The following is a 10,621-nucleotide window of genomic DNA, read 5'->3' as shown; positions in this document are numbered from 1 at the left end:
ACCTTTGTGTTATTGTGTAGATTTCAGTATTTTCTCATCACTCATCAGAGTTAGCTGGCTAGTTTTTTACGAACATAAGACAAACTTGGAGGCGTCCATGGTTTTTATTTTCTTACTTTGTAAGACTGAAAAGTGTGACGCTAACATGTGCTAAGTTGCAAGGTTCTTACTACCAACCACAATCAGAAAGACTTGGGACAGTGTGAGAAAAGCAAAAAAAAAAAAAAAAAATTCATCGCAGACAGAATGAACCAAAGATATTTCATGTTTTTCTGGTCAATTTCACTTCCTTTGTTAATACACATGCATTCTTGCATTCCAGGCCTGCAACACATTCCAAAAAAAGTTGGGATGGGGGAAATTTAGGGCTACTAATGAGGTAAAATAATTAAATATTAAAGAATCATGTGATTTGAAACAGGATATTGTGATCATGATTTGGTACAAAATCAATTTCCAGGAAAGACCGAGTCTTTGAGGAGCAAAGATAGGCTGAGGATCTCCAGTTCGTCCATAAATGCATGAGAAAATTATTGAACTGTTTAAAAACAATGTTCCTCAAAGAAAGATAGGAAGGGATTTGGATATTTCACCTTCTACGGTGCATAATATTAAAAGATTCAAGGAACCTGGAGGATTTTCGGTGCGTAAAGGGCAAGGGCTCAAGCCTAATCTAACACCCATGATCTCCGATCCCTCACTGCATCAAGGACCATCATTCATTTACAGCTGATAGAACCATGTGGGCTCAGGATTACTTTAGCAAACCTTTGTACAATACAGAGTTACATGCACAAACACCAGTTAAAACTTTACTGTGCAAAAAGGAAGCCTTGTATTAATTGTGTCCAGAAGCATTGTCAACTTCTCTGAGCTCGGAGGCATCTGGGATCAGACCATCGCACAGTGGAAATGTGTATTGTGGTCAGATGAATCAGTATTCCAGGGCTTTTTTGGAAGAAATGGACTCTGTGTGCTCTGGACCAAAGACAAAAAGGATCCAGACTGTTACCAGGAACAAGTCCAAAAGCCAGGGTGTGTCAAGGTATGGGGTTGTGTCAGTGTCCTTGGCAAAGGTAACTTACACTTCTGTGATGGAGCATTAATGCAGAAAAGTACGTTGAGATTTTGGAGCAACATATGCTGACTTCAAGATGACGTCTTTTCCAGGGAGATTTCAACAAGGCAATGCAAAACCACATTCTGCACACATTACAAAAGTATGGCTGTGGAAGAAGAGGGTGTGTCCCCTCTGTCCCCAATAGAGAATGTGTGGAGAATTTAGAAATGAAAAATATGTCAATGATGACCCCGTACTGTTGCACACCTTAAGACCTGTTTACAGGAAGAATGGGACAAAATAACCCCTGAAACATTTAATCACTTGGTGTCTTCAGTCCGTAAACATCTTTGAAGTGTTGTCAGAAGGAATGGTGGCATTATAAAGTGGTAAATGCTTTGCTGTCGGTTCGAGCCCAGTGGGTGATGGGGACCTTTCTGTGTGGAGTTTGCATGTTCTCCCTGTGTTTGCGTGGGTTTCCTCTGGGTGCTCCGGTTTCCCCCACAGTCCAAAGACATGCAGGTTAGGTTAACTGGTGACTCTAAATTGACCGTAGGTGTGAATGTGAGTGTGAATGGTTGTCTGTGTCTATGTGTCAGCCCTGTGATGACCTGGCGACTTGTCCAGGGTGTACCCTACCTCTTGCCCATAGTCAGCTGGGATAGGCTCCAGCTCGCCTGTAACCCTGCACAGGATAAGTGGTTACGGATGGACGAATAAAATCAGACTGTTATGATGGCTCGACATTCAGGACAAGCTCTTTGTTGTATGCAGAGATCAGTGTTTTTTTTCCTTGTTTTTTTTTTCCAGGTTTATTAGACAAATTAGTGGATGCATGAATACACCAAAGCATGTTATGTCGAAAAGATAATTCAACCCTGTCAAGCTTTAGAAATGGACAATTGAGCATAATTTTCACACATCAGTGTGCTTTGGTGCTTGTTCTCCATTAACAGAATGTTCTCATTGAAATTAATGGCAAGAAGTACATTAAAATGTCCTTGTGCTAGTTTAAAAATAAATAAATAAATAAAATGGATGATTTGAAGACAAACAGAATATTATGCACAAATATAACCAAATAATCCGAGCTGCTTTGAGCCACTTCAGTAACACGCCTAGGCACTGATTTATTTCTCATCTATTTGCAGACTGTGAGGTGAGAAATAAAGAAAAACATCACGTAAAGGTGTGCTGTTATAGGAAAATAATCAGCATTGGAATGTGTGAGGCGGCACGGTGGTGTAGTGGTTAGCGCTGTCGCCTCACAGCAAGAAGGTCCGGGTTCGAGCCCCGTGGCTGGCGAAGGCCTTTCTGTGAGGAGTTTGCATGTTCTCCCCGTGTCCACGTGGGTTTCCTCCGGGTGCTCCGGTTTCCCCCACAGTCCAAAGACATGCAGGTTAGGTTAACTGGTGGCTCTAAATTGACCGTAGGTGTGAATGTGAGTGTGAATGGTTGTCTGTGTCTATGTGTCAGCCCTGTGATGACCTGGCGACTTGTCCAGGGTGTACCCCGCCTTTCGCCCGTAGTCAGCTGGGATAGGCTCCAGCTTGCCTGCGACCCTGTAGAACAGGATAAAGCGGCTAGAGATAATGAGATGAGATGAGATGGAATGTGTGATGAAGCGGTGTTCCTCTAAGTTGATTTATTTGACTAGAACAGCATGTCCTGAAGTGTTTAATTCACTTTCCGAAGCATGATTGTTTATTTTAACACGATTATTCATTCGGCTTTGTTTTGCAGTGTGTACATACATAAATATCTCATCTCATCTCATTATCTCTAGCCACTTTATCCTGTTCTACAGGGTCGCAGGCAAGCTGGAGCCTATCCCAGCTGACTATGGGTGAAAGGCGGGGTACACCCTGGACAAGTCGCCAGGTCATCACAGGGCTGACACATAGACACAGACAACCATTCACACTCACATTCACACCTACGGTCAATTTAGAGTCACCAGTTAACCTAACCTGCATGTCTTTGGACTGTGGGGGAAACCGGAGCACCCGGAGGAAACCCACGCGGACACGGGGAGAACATGCAAACTCCGCACAGAAAGGCCCTCGCCGGCCACGGGGCTCGAACCCGGACCTTCTTGCTGTGAGGCGACAGCGCTAACCACTACACCACCGTGCCGCCCCATACATAAATATAATATGTATTTTTTTGTATACGGTAAACTATTGAAGGAGAACATAATGAGAAACAAATGAGTCTGTTTCCAATGGAAATGAGTTGATGAGAGAGACAGAGAGAAAATACAGTGCTGTGAAAAAGTATTTGCCCCTTCGTGATTTGTTCTATTTTTGTAGATTTGTTATGTTTCGTGTCATCAAACTAATTTTAGTATTCGACAAAGATAGCCCAAGTAAACACAAAATTCAGTTTTTAAATGATGATTTTGTTTATTGATGGAAAAAAGTGACCCAACCCGACCTGGCCCGATGTGAAAAAGTAATTACCCCCCAACCAATCAAACAATTAAACAAATTTAATTGATAATTGGGTTCAATTTCACTAGCCACTGCCAGACCTAGCAATGTGAAGTAGGCTAATAGATCTTAAAAAGATGCCGCAAAGTAAAGAGTTACAAGAACAGATATGCAACAAAATAATTGAAAGCTATTGCCAAGGCTCTGGAACTCCAGCAAACCACAGTGAGAGCCATTACCTACAAATGGAAAAAAACTTGGAACCTTCCCAGGAGTGGGCAGCCTTCCAAAATTCAACCAAGAGCGCTTCGATGACTGATCCAGGAGGTCAGAAAAGAACCCTGATGAACATCTAAAGAACTGCAGGCCTCACTTGCCTCAGTTAAGGTCAGTGTTCGTGATTCTTCAATAAGGAAGGCACTGGGCAAAAATGGCATCCATTGAAGAGTTGTGAGGCACAAACCAATCACTGCTGACCAAAAAGAACACAAAGCCTTGTCTCACATTTGCCAAAAAGCATCTTGATGACCCCCAAGACTTTTGGGATAATATTCTGTGGACTGATGAGTCAAAAATAGAACTTTTAGGAAGATGCGGGTCCTGGTACGTTTGGTGTAACGCTAACACAGTATTCCAAAATAAGAACATCATACCAGCAGTCAAACACGGTGGTGGGAGTGTGATGGTCTGGGGCTGCTTTTCTGCTTCCAGACCTGGATGACTTTACATAATTGATGGAACCATGAATTCTGCTCTCGACCAGAAAATCCTGAAAGAGAATGTCCACCCATCAGTACGTGACCTAAAGCTCAAGCGCAGCTGGGTTCTACAGCAGGACAATGATCTGAAGCACACAAGCAAGTCCACCTCTGAACGGCTCAAAAGAAATAAAAGTAAGGTTTTGGACTGGCCTAGTCAAAGTCCTGACTTGAATCCAATCGAGATGCTGTGGCAAGACCTTAAATGGGCTCAAAAACCCTCCACTGTGGCTGAACTGAAACAATTCTGCAAATAAGAGTGGGCAAAAATTCCTCCACAGAGATGTAAAAGACTCATTGCAAATTATTGCAAGCGATTAATTGCAGTTGTTGCCGCCAAGGGTGGCCCAAGTAGTTCTTAGGTTGAAGGGGGCAATTACTTTTCACACGGGTGATACAGGTTTTGGTTAACCCTATACTTTTAATAAATGGAGTGATCATTTAAAAGCTGCATTTTGTGTTTACTTACATCATCTTTATCTTATATTAGACAGTTGCATGGCCTAAAACATTCAAATGTGACTAATGAGCAAAAATGGAAGAAGTCAGCAGGGGACAAATACTTTTCCACAGCACTGTAATATAATATGTAATACAAGTGCTGATAAGGAAGCTGCTTCTCTTGGCGAGTCTTCAATCTCAACTCAATTTAGGCCAGAGAGAGACTATTAGCGCGTATTGACGAGCACTTATGAAACCTCCAGGGGGCAGAAATCATTTTTATTAGCATGCAGAGAAAAATGTTTTATTTATTTATTTAATTCATTAAAGATTTATAGATATTTGAACGTTTTTTTATTTATTTATTTATTTTCCCCCTGACGGCTTGATCCAGGACTGTTATAATCGACTCCCATCAGGTTGCCGTTTAGAGAGAGAGAGAGAGAGAGAGAGAAATCAAATTTGCTTCTTATTTTTGTAAAGGTTGAATGACAATAATGAGCAAAGTTTGAGCGCAGTGTCACACGGATGTAATAAAGTTTTTCTCACTCACACACCATGATGCCACAAGCAAAAATCAATGTCTGGTTCAAAAAAAAACAAAACAAATGAAAAACGTAGACTAGGAGTGTGTCCTGCTGATTGATGTGAGGAGAATTCAACTGCGATTTTGATGTGAGAGTCCACTCTAGTATATGTGTTCAGGGGATATGAAACACACACACACACACACACACACACACACACACACACACACACACACACACACACTTCTCCAGCTCCTCTCTAAAACCCAGAAATCTGATCTGAGATCTGTCGCTATTGGCTTTTCATTTCTTTGACTTTTTTTTGTCAAGGACAACACACACACGCACGTGCACACATGCAACACTCCCACACACACTTCTACTTGTCCAGTATACCTCCCTTTGTGTCTCACTGATGTAATCCCACTTCCAATAATGGCTGACTGATTTTCCTGCAGCGTCTGAAAGACACCAAGCGCTTGGCAGATCCACAATAAAAAGGAAGTGCTCACGTTCAAATTGGTTACATTAAAATATCTCGCACATGATATTTAATTCTCGATTCTGATTGGTCATAGTCCAAACCTTGATTAAATTTCCATAACAGCAGCAAGGACTTTTTGTGTTTATATTAAACACCACATTATTGATGACAAAAATAATAATAATTACAACAACAATAACAACAAACGTCTAATCATTGATATGGTAACATTTTCTGGAATGAGATGCTTGTTTAATGTTTATAAAACGAGTCTCCAGTGTTCGCGTTTTGTCGCAATCAGGACTAAAGCGCTTACTTTTTTCCGCAACATTAAATGTAAGTATAAACAGAGTAAAATTATGTAATTATGTAACTACATAAATGCAACAGTAACATCGGTAAACCATCAAGTTTCAGACCATTAGCTTCGTCTTCGGAGTGCGTCAGAAGTTCCATGAAGAAGACATCAGACCGTGATGAGAGCTGGCAGGAGGAAGAACAGGAGAATACTGTGGAGATATTAAGAAGAAGATGGATGGATTAGAGAGAAAGTGAGAGGAGGGGTGGAGGGTGAAAGTGAGACACTCAGGGAGGTATGGAAGGGTAACTCTCCGCCTATCGGCTCTTCTCTCTGTTCTGTGGGCTTCTCAAGAGAGGGATGAAAGGGTACATAAAGCTGTCAGGAATCAAAATGTGTCAGCAGACAAACGTGAAAACACACACACACACACACACACACACACACACACACACACACACACACACACACACACACACACACACACACACACCAACAACCTGATCTCAGAAGTAATTAGAACAATATGGGTGATGGGGCTGGATCTCATTCATAGCTATGACTGGCTGTGAGGATCTAGGTAGTTATGAACTCTTCTTCTTCTTCTCTGAATTCAATATCGATCATATCATCAAAAAACTTGTACCCAATCAGAAGTGATTTTCTAAGCGAATAACCTATTATAAGCTAATAAATAACAGCACAATGATGTAAATGTTTAAGTATATGCAACAACTTACAGTATGATATAAATGTGAGTCTCGATGACAGCAATATAGTTTTTCTTAATTACTATATATATTTTTGGGGAAGCCATAGCCTAATGGTTAGAGAAGCAGCTTTGGGACTAGAAAGTCACTGGTTTGATTCCATGGACCAGCAGCAATGGCTGAAGTGCTCTTGAGCAAAGCACCTGCTCCCCAGGCTGCTCTGGGTATGTTGTATGTCACTCTGGATAAAAGCATCTGCTAAATGCTTTTAAAAAATTTATCGTACTTGTAATATCATCGAGGCTTGGAAGAGACATGGAGTTAAAAACCCCCCAAAAGCTGTACTTTGGTGAGATCTTGCAAAATTTTTCATTGCACTTCCAGGTCAGTTTGGCACCATGGAAACCTCAACAATGGAGCGGACACACCAGTGGGAGAGGTTCATTGAATTTTGAGTTTGGCCTCAAATTTGAGGACATGAAATCCAATTGGTAGAGTTGTCTGTGTTTGCGCGGCATTCAAGCCAAATGCTGACGCTGCTCAGTGGGTGTAACTACAGTGACTTCCACAAACAGTGATGTCACATGCATACCCTCTAACAAGAGATGATGTCACTGGTCACTAGTGTTGTAATCAAGACCAAGACCAAAGTGTATCGAGACCAAAATAAGACCAAGACTTTGAGGCAATGTTGTAGTCGAGTCACTAAACTTTGAGTCCGAGTCCAGGCTCGAGTCCCCAGTGTTCAAGTCCGAATCAAGTCCAAGTCATGAAAGAAAGTTTTGTGTCGAGTCTGACACAATAACATGAGAGAGGGTTAACACTAGCTAGTTCATCGCTCAGCAAGCAAGCCCCGCTATCAACAGGGCAATGAAGATAATGTGCCACTTACTTCTCTGGATGGAGTCTTGCCAAATGACGATTGAAGTTCGAGGTTGTCCCCGTTGTCTCCTCGATAGTTCTTCTACATATGGAACACCATAGCAGTGCATTTTTCCCACTGCACGAGAAGTCTGAATAAGCAAAGCAGACAATCCTAGGGGTGTTCTCTCCAGGCATTTTAGCGCCATTAACGTTCGTTTGTTCCTGAACATGATGTATGAACAGGTGAATGTGCATTCTCTTGCATGAAATTAGTACAAAAATTAATGTAGATATAAATATCTTATGCCAAATTATGATGGCATGTTACAAAAAAAAGAATAAATCTGAGTCCCCATCTCCAATATAAGAGTCTGAATGGTACAAGTCCGAGTCATCAGTGCTCAAGTCCAAGCCAAGTCACGAGTCTTTAAAATTAGGGCATGAGTCAGACTCAAGTCCGAGTCCTGGACTCGAGCACTACAAGCCTGCTTTGAGGGATTGAGATCAAGTCAAGACCAAGACCAAGGCAGGGCAAGACCGAGTCAAGACCAGGACTAGACCAGTGGGTGTGAAGGGGGGCAGGGGAGGGAATGGTGATGGCTGTTAACAGGAACAAAATTTTCAAATTAGCAATGAGTCATGTTTTTGGTTGCATTTGAAGCAGGAAGTTTTACATCCAATCACAGTAATGATGTTAACAAATGAATCAGACAGTACACAGGCAATTTATTGGAATCCCCAAAGTTGTGGTCTTGAAATAAAATCCTGAGTCCTCTATGTCTGAGACTGAGACAAGACTGAGTAAAAATGCGGTCAATTCTGAGACGAGACCTTTTTCTTATCTTCTTCTTTTGGCTACTCCCGATTAGGGGTCACCACAGCAGACCTTTCGTCTCCATTGCTCCCTGTCTTCCGCATCCTTCTCTACCACACCTGCCACTTTCATGTCCTCTCTCACCACATCCATGTATCTCCTCTTTGGCCTTCCTCATTTTCGTTTGCCTGGCAGCTCCATCCTCAACATTCTCCTTTCAACGTGCTCTGCATCTCTTCTCAGGATGTGCCCATACCATCTCAGTCTCATCTCTCTTAGCTTAATTCCCAAGCTCTCCACATGTGCAGTCCCTCTGATGTGCTCATTCCTTATCCTGTCCAACCTTGTCACTCCCATCGCAAACCTTAACATCCTCAACTCCGCCACCTCCAACTTTGCCTCCTGTCTCTTCGTTAAGGGTACGGTCTCCAATCCATACATCACAGCTGGTCTCACTACTGTCTTATACATCTTACCTTTCACTTTTGCTGGGACTTTCCTATCACAAATGACTCCCAAAATCCTTCTCCAACTGCTCCACCCCGCCTACACTCTCTTTCTCACCTCATTATCACAGCCACCATTTTCCTGCACAGTTGACCCCAGGTACTTGAATTCACCAACTTTCTTTATGTCTACTCCTTGCATCTTCACTACACTCTCCTCCCCATTCTGATTGATGCACATGCATTCTGTTTTGCTACTGCTCACCTTCATTCCTCTTCGTTCCAGTGCATACCTCCATCTCTCCAAACCCAACTCAACCTCCTTTCTACTTTCACCACATATCACAATATCGTCTGCAAACATCATGTTCCATGGTGACTCTTGCCTCATTCATCCGTCAAGCTATCCATCACTATGGCAAACAAGAAAGGACTCAAAGCAGATCCTTGATGAAGTCCCACCTTCACCTTGAACCATTCAGTCATTCCAACTGCACACCTCACTGCTATTTCACTGTTCTCATACATGTCTTGCACCACTCTAATATACTTCTCATTCACTACACACTTTCTCATACAATACCTATTGCGGCTACCAGATCCAACTAACCAAATGTTCAGAAGCCGCGGTGGGCTAAGCAGGGGAAACAATTGTCTTACGCGCACTCAATGATCCAATGTCCACACAATTACTCCCGTTTCTGTAGTTTATTGCTCTCCATTTCATTTAGACTCCAGTAGTCTTTCCAAGTGCAAGGCAGAGCAAAGACATCCAAATGAACAGAAGTTTTAGGTGAGTCCATGCGATGTGCTATGTGCGGTACACAAAAGATAGCCCTCCCCGTGCTCACCCCACGCCAAATTGAACTGAAGCACAGGTGTCAGGTAAAGCTAATTAAGGCTCCCAATTGTGCACCGCACATGCCCAGCGCCACACCCATGTCCAAAAGTAACCAATAAAATGAAAACAACACAAACAAAATAAACCAATACCCATAAAATTAACACCATAATAAAAAGCAAAAAATAAGAAAATATTTATGGCTCCTACAATACCATAACTCATCTCTTGGCACTCTATCATATGTCTTCTCCAGGTCTACAAACACACAATGTAGCTTTCTCTGGCCTTCCCTGTACTTCTCCATTAACATTCTTAAAGCAAAAATTGCATCCAACGTGCTCTTCCTTGGCATAAACCCGTACTGCTGTTCACAGATTGCTACCTCTCTTCTCAATCTCACCTCCAATACCCTTTCCCATAGCTTCATGGTGTGGCTCATCAATTTTATGCCTCTGTAATTACTGCAGCTCTGTACATCTCCCTTATTCTTGTATATTGGGACTAGCACACTCTTACTCCATTCATTCGGCATTTTCTCATTCTATAAGATCTTATTAAACAGTCTCGTTAGGAACTTCACAGCTGTCTCACCCAAACATCTCCAAGCCTCAATCGGGATACCATCTGGTCCAGCTGCTTTCCCACTCTTTATTCTTTTCATGGCTGCCCTCACCTCATCCTTACTAACCAACTCTGCTTCCTGATTTGTTGTCTCCAATGAATCTGACCTTTTCTCTCGTGGATTCTCCTCATTTAATAAATCCTCAAAGTACTCTTTCCACCTTCTTAATACACCCTCTTTCTTTGTCAGCACATTTCCATTTACATCTTTCATCATTCTTACCTGCTGTACATCCCTTGCTTCCCTGTTTCTCTGCCTAGCTAGTCTGTACAGGTCTTTCTCTCCTTCTTTGGTCTCCAGTCTTTCGTACAACTCCTGGTA

Source organism: Neoarius graeffei, chromosome 2 (assembly GCF_027579695.1).
Source record: "Neoarius graeffei isolate fNeoGra1 chromosome 2, fNeoGra1.pri, whole genome shotgun sequence".
NCBI classification, from domain to species: domain Eukaryota; kingdom Metazoa; phylum Chordata; class Actinopteri; order Siluriformes; family Ariidae; genus Neoarius; species Neoarius graeffei.
Note: the sequence above shows the minus strand (reverse complement) of the source record.